The sequence below is a fragment of the Tachyglossus aculeatus genome, assembly GCF_015852505.1.
Source record: "Tachyglossus aculeatus isolate mTacAcu1 chromosome 12 unlocalized genomic scaffold, mTacAcu1.pri SUPER_6_unloc_2, whole genome shotgun sequence".
Taxonomy (NCBI): Eukaryota; Metazoa; Chordata; class Mammalia; order Monotremata; family Tachyglossidae; genus Tachyglossus; species Tachyglossus aculeatus.
Genome location: NW_024044829.1, coordinates 12,340,895 through 12,347,761, shown reverse-complemented (window position 1 = coordinate 12,347,761; position 6,867 = coordinate 12,340,895). Strand labels below are relative to the sequence as shown.

At 49.4% G+C, this 6,867-nt stretch overlaps 1 pseudogene; it reads left to right on the top strand.

Moving 5' to 3' along the window:
* Positions 1-646: 646 nt before the first annotated feature.
* On the top strand, positions 647-6,579 carry LOC119921369 (annotated as a pseudogene).
* Positions 6,580-6,867: the final 288 nt, after the last annotated feature.

Genomic DNA, 6,867 nt, shown 5'->3' with positions numbered 1-6,867 from the left:
CTCCCTCCTAACATTCCTTTCCAAACTCCATGAGTGAGTTGTCTACACCTACTGCCTCTACTTCCTCTCCTCCAAATCTCTCCTGGCTGATTTCCTACTACAACCCAGCCCATACCTGTCGATCCTCTAATGCCAACCTAATCGCTGTACCATGATCTCATCTATCTTGCTGATGACCTCTTGTCTATGTCATGCCACTGGCCCATAACTCTGTCCCCATTCATATCCGATAGATAATCACTTTCCACGCCATTGTAACCTCGCTAAAGTAACGACTCTTCCAAGAAAGCTTCCCTCATCAGTCCCTCATTTCCCCTACTCCCTAGCCTTTCTGGTTGGCTCTGCACCTTTTATTGGCCCCACCCTCATCCCCAAAACACTTGTGTACATGCCCATGGTATATTTAAACGCCCATCTCTCCCTCTAGTCTGTTAGCCCACTATGGGTAGGGAACATGTTTGCCAGCCCAGTTATATTGTACTCCCCTAGGAACTGAGTACAGTGCTCTGCATGCAGTAATTGCTCAATAAATGTGACTGATTAAAATCTCTTTGAGTATAGATATTGTGTCTTTTGCCTCAATCATCCTTTCTCAAGTGGTAAGAACAGTGTTCTTCCCAGTGCAGAATCTAAATCAATACTTTTGATGGATTTACCATCTTCTCACACCTCCCACTGAGCTCTGTTGTTCTCTATCCAGATCACTTATGGCCTGTTTGATTCAGTCTTCAGCGACAAGGTCCAATTTCCAACTCTCTATCAGGTAGTCCCCAGGATCTCCTCTTTGCCCCGGGGAATTGTCTGGTTAATGGTACATTTTAGCTGGACCTGGGTCGGGCTGGTGGTGTCAGATGATATGAGAGGAAATAGATTCCTCTCAGACATGACTGGGGAGATGGTCAGGAATGGTGTCTGTGCAGCATTTACTGAGAAGATTCCCAGTAAGAGGTTGAACATTTATTCAATCAGGAAAGTCTACTACAGGGTGACGGCTACATCATCCACAGTGATGGCTGCCTATGGAGATGCAGAGTCACTAATCCCTCTGATATATGTGATAGAGAGTTTTGAGCTGTCCAAGATGGTTTTGATCACCACCTTTCACTGGGATTTTACTTTGAGCGTTGGGAAAGTAACAAATAACTACAACTTTCATGGAACTTTCACTATGGCAAACCTTGTTGAAGAAGTTCCCGGTTTCAGAGATTTTTTATGGACGGTTAGACCGGAAAAATACCCAGAATTCATTTTCTTGAAGGAATTCTGGGAGTCTGCCTTTGATTGTTCCCTCTCATTTCCTGAACTCGGTGGAAGAAAATGCTCAGAAAATGCGTCCTTGGAGTTCTTACCTTTGCACCATTTTTCCATGACGATGTCTTCCCTGAGTTACAGTGTGTACAATGCCATGTATGCTGTTGAGCAGGGGCTTCAGGAGTTGCTCCTTTCCTGCTCAGACTTGGAATCTCGGGGAAACAGGGACTGTCTGGTGCCTCATCTGTGGCAGGTAATGTTCCCCCGCTGGTCCGGGGGCAGCAAAATCAGTCAGTTAATCAGGGATATGTATTGAGAGCTTACTGTGTGCAGACCATAGTCCTAACCATTCAGGAGAGTACATTACAACAGAGTTGGTAGACAGATTTCTTGTCCACAAAGAGCTTTTAGTCTAGAGGTTAAAAGAGAAAGGCCTTGTTGAAGTGCAGTAGTGAAGGGCCTGATCGAAACGTACACCTTCAGAAAAGCCTCATCCGTTATCCTCTGGTATATACAAGATTGGGTTCAGAGACCGAGTCTTAGAAATCAATTCACTGAAATACAATTGCAGGTAAGAAAGAGAGGGAACACTGCCCTCATGCAAGAGGTCCCTCCTGTGCATCTGGTTAAACTGTAACTAAAATTTGACCTATAAAAAATTCGTATGTTTTAATCATAGTCACTGGTGGATCAGCTGCCCCAGCCACACACAGCCTGGCAAAAAAGGGAAGATATAAATCAATCATTCCTTCAGTGGTACTTATTGAATACTTACTGTGTGCCAAGCACTGTACTAAGTGCTTGGGAGTGTACCATGGAGCACAGCTGGTAGACGCGTTCGCTGCCCATAATGAAGAATTTGTAATTAACAAATATTATTGATCCCAATACTTATTTAAGATGTGGTGCATCAATTTCAGGGAATGGAGAACAGAGTGCTAGGCAATGCAAACGTTAAACCTAACAACATGACAAGGGACAGCATTTTTGGACGGTACTGTGCTCCCCAGATCAGACCATCTGTGCGGCCTTCTTCAAGCTTGATGGACAACTTAATCGGAATAACCAACGTTATCACACTGGGGGTAGTGGAGTTGGGAGAAGGTCACAGGGTGCAGCTTCATGGGTCATCATCCTCATCATCGCGATCATAGCCACTTGCCCTTATCTCTACTGTTCACAGATCCCCACTCCTGATCTCCACAAACTGCTGAATGAAAGAGGTCGACAGTGTCGCTGGTCCTAGGACGAGTCTTCCCCCCACTGTTAGGCAGATATATCCCTCCCTTCCCTCCTCCTTGCCTATGTAAGGATGAGATGGAAAATATTCCTATGGGTATGTCTGTCGTCCCTGGGTTCCCTTCCATGCCCTCCATTTCATGCCAGAAAATAGAGAAAAAGAGAGAAAGAGAGAGAGGAAGAGAGAGAGACTTATTCGATTCATGGGCTGGGTGATTGAGGTCGGGGGAGGGTGGGGGATCTGGAGAAGCAGGGAAGTCAGCAGGGCCAAAGGTGGGGAAGAAGAAATCCCCTCCCTGTGGGATGATTGCTCCCAGACTCCATGTCTCCCCTGTTGCCTCCCTGTGGCAGCCTTCCTGGGAAGTCATGGTGATAATGATAATAATATTGGTGAAGTTATTTACTAAGTGCTCACTAGGTGCCAGTACTGTTTTAAACACTGGGGTATATAAGGGATAATCAGGTCAGACTCAGGCCTTGTCCTACATGGGGCCCACCGTTCAACGGGAAGGAATGAAGGTATTGAATCCTCATTTTACAGATGAGGAAATTGAGGCCCAGGGAAGTTAAGCCACTTGGAGAAGTAGCACGGCATAGTGGATAGAGCCTGGACCTGGGAGTCAGAAGGTCATTGGTTCTAATTTTGACTCAAACAAACAAATGGACCCCCACAAACCCCACTGTAGCTGATCTCACCTCCCATGCGATCAGGAGTCTGTAGAATTTCCTTTTATCCATTTCAGCTCCATGAGTTTCTGAGAAAGGGTCGGTTTGACAACCCTGCTGGGGAACTGGTGATTCTGGACGAGAACCTCAGATCTGCTGCAAAATATGACATTCTGAACTTTGTGATTTTTCCCAATGGAAATGGTGAATTGGTGAAAGTTGGGGAGGTTAACCCCCAGGCACCCCCATACCAAGATGTCGTCATCAATGAGGCAACGATCGTGTGGCCTGGGGGAGCCTCTCAGGTAAGCAGCCAATGGGAATGCCCGGATGTCCTGAAGTGGTAGTCCCAGGCTTCTAGTAGTGATTGTATAGATGGAGCACTTACTGTGTGCACAGCACTGTAACTAGACTGTAAACTGGAAGCTCGTTGTGGTCAGGGAATAGGTCTGTTCATTGTTATATTGTACTCTTCCAAGTGCTCAGTTTACAGTTCTTCACACAGTAAGTGCTCAATAAATACAATTTAATGAATGAATGAATGAATGAATGAATGAATGAATACCTAGTGCTGGGAAAAAAACACTTAGGTGGCAATGAGACACTAACTTTGGTCCTCAAGGGGTGTACGATCTGAGACTATGAGGTGTAGGGGGAACATCTGGTGGCAATTAAACACTTAATCAAGGCCCGCAGCATGGGTGACTGGGAGTCCTAACAATTCTCCCAATCCCTAGGTGAAGGGGTTGAATTACGAGCCAAGGTGGTGCCACTTCCTCCTCTAACTGTCATATGATGCCATGTGATGCCAGCCTAATGCCTTCCCCGCAGACTGCTCCCTGCCCTCAGTGCTAGGGGGTCCCGTGGATGCAGTGACACAGTCCAGCAAGGGGGATGCTGATGGAGCTCGGGTGCAGTTTAAATCCCTACAGCCTGTTGTGGGTAGATCATGGTGGGAGCTAGGGCTGGGGTATCCCAGAGGTGCTGTGACAGTTACCAGTGGCTCTGCTCGGCCATCTCTTGGGCCTATCTCAGTAGGTATTGTTTCATTTTCTGTGTGGGGTTCATGTAGAGAGAGCCCTGACTGGGCATGGCTCCCCTCTCATCACCTGCTTGGGCTGGGGCTGGTGACAGATCAGTCACCGTGGCCACAGGGTCATGTGGGGAATGTGAGCCCCACATTGTTACAGTGAAGTCAGGTATTGGTGGTCATGGTAACACAGCTTGGCAAACTGGGGATATCAGAGCGTGGGAAGGGGAGTGGACATTGTGGGAGGCAGAGAGCTATTTCCCAAGGGAGTACAGCGGGAGTCAATGTCAGCCCCAAGACGGGCGAGAGGAAAATGAAAATGCTATAGCATTCATCTATGCAGAAACTTGCGCTTTCCCAGCACAGTTTCTCAGGCACATCTTTCGGGGTCCAGTAAGGAACTTAATGTTTCAGAGTTGAAGACACCTCCCTGCAGTCAGGAAGGGTGGGAGAATGAAGGGATGCCTGAACATCATTCGTGACCTTGGGATCGGCTCAAGTGGAGCCCCATCACATATCAGAAGTGGAACCTGGTCCCCCGACTCCTTGAAACTCCTGACTCTAAGCAAGGAGAAGGAAAAGGGAGGATGTGGAGGCGGGGGCACTTGTAGCTCAGCCCTTGGTGGGGCTCAGACCTTTATGGGAGGTGGATGGGGAAGCCTCTGGGTGGGAGGCTCCTGGATCACTCAGGTAGGTTTAGAACTCTGGAGCTCCACCCTCACTGTCACTAACCTGTTTCTCGATAATTCAGGCTCCACATTCGCAGTGCAGCAGGAGTTTTGGACCAGGATTCAGAAAACGCGCCCGGCAAGGGATGGCCGTCTGCTGCTATTTTTGTGTCCAGTGCCCAGATGGGGAGATTTCCAACCAGACAGAGAGATGTGTGCAGAGATCCGGATCCTCACATGACCCAGAGTCTGTGGGCACGACCCAGATGGTGACAGATGAAGGGCATGGGAAGACAGAGGCAACCAATGGGAAAGCCCAAGGGGCAGGCCAGAGATGGACACGCTTGACTGCACACATGGATGTTCAGGAGTTTTTGCTCAGCAGCTCCCTTGCCCATGGACTGGGGTGACTGCAGGGTGAGGCCAAGGGACAGAAAACACGATCTCGGCACTGGGCAGGGGTGCTGGGGAGAGAATGCTGGACCAGATGGGTCAGGTTTGATGTAGAGGCTAAACTCCCAGCCTGGGCTGTGATGCTAACCTAGGTGGAGGGAAAAGTGTGCCTTAGGGGGTGGTGAAACTCTGTTCCCTCCTCTTTTCCTCCCTCTTTTTAGGCACTCGATATTCACCCCACCCTCAGCCCCACAGCACTTATGTGCATATCCATCATTTGTCAATTTATTTATATTAAAGTCTGTCTCCCTTTTAATACCATGAACTCCTTCTGGGCAAGGAATATGTCTACCCAAGCTGTTGCACCGTACAGCATTCTGCACACAGTAAATGTTGATTGACTAATTGATTGATTGAATGATTCTTTCTTTTTCAGACGCGGAACAGTGTGTGAAGTGTCCTGAAGATCAGTATTCAAACATTGCAAGAGATGGATGCCTTCACAAAGTGGTGACTTTCCTGTCCCCCAGAGAACCGATGGGGCTGATCCTGGTCTGCGTGTCTCTCTCCTTATCTCTCCTCACAGCCCTGGTCTTAGGGGTCTTTATTAAGCACCGAGACACCCCCATAGTCCGAGCCAATAACCTCAATCTAAGCTACACCCTCCTCATCTCCCTCAAACTTTGCTTCCTCTGTGCCCTGACCTTCATCGGCCAACCCACCACAGCCTCCTGCCTCCTCCGCCAAACGGCTTTTGGCGTCACGTTCACCGTGGCCGTCTCCTCCATTTTGGCCAAGACCATCACCGTGGTTATGGCCTTCAGGGTCACGAGCGTGGGGAGCAGGGTCAGAAGGTGAGTGGGTTCCAGAGCCTCCATGTCAACAGTCCTGTCCTGCTCCCTGGTCCAGGTGACCATCTGTGTGATCTGGCTGGGCAACGCTTCCCCATTCCCGGAGGTGAACACACGCTCTGAGCCTGAACTCATGACCATCGAGTGTAACGAGGGCTCCGTGATTGCCTTCTACTGTGTCCTGGGCTACCTGGGCGTTCTGGCCCTGGTGAGCTTCACTGTGGCTTTCCTGGCCAGGAGGCTGCCCACCAGCTTCAACGAGGCCAAGTTCATCACGTTCGGCATGCTGGTGTTCTGCAGCGTCTGGGCCTCCTTCCTCCCTGCATACCAGGGCACCAAGGGGAAGGCCACAGTGGCCACAGAGATCTTCTCCATCCTGGCCTCCGGCGCTGGGCTTCTTGTCTGCATCTTCGTCCCTAAGTGCTACATCATCCTGCTGCAACCTGACAGGAACGCCCGGAAGTGGTTGAAGAGGAAATGATCCCTGGGACATTAGTTCAGGGCTGTTGTTTTTATTGCTTAACATTTTCCTCAACCCCAGTTTTCCTACAATGACAGGGCTGAAGGAGAGAGAAATCTTGCCAGGGACATCCAGAAGGGATTCACTGGCCAATCCGAATCAGAGGTCAGGCCTGTGTGCTCCCATGGATCACTGAAGTGTTTGTCCCATAGCCTACTGGACTCTTCCCACCTCCAGGTGGGACTTCCGCAAAGACTGCCTCTGTCACCTGCCGGTTGTGCGGGACACCACTCCGGGCTGGGCCCGAAT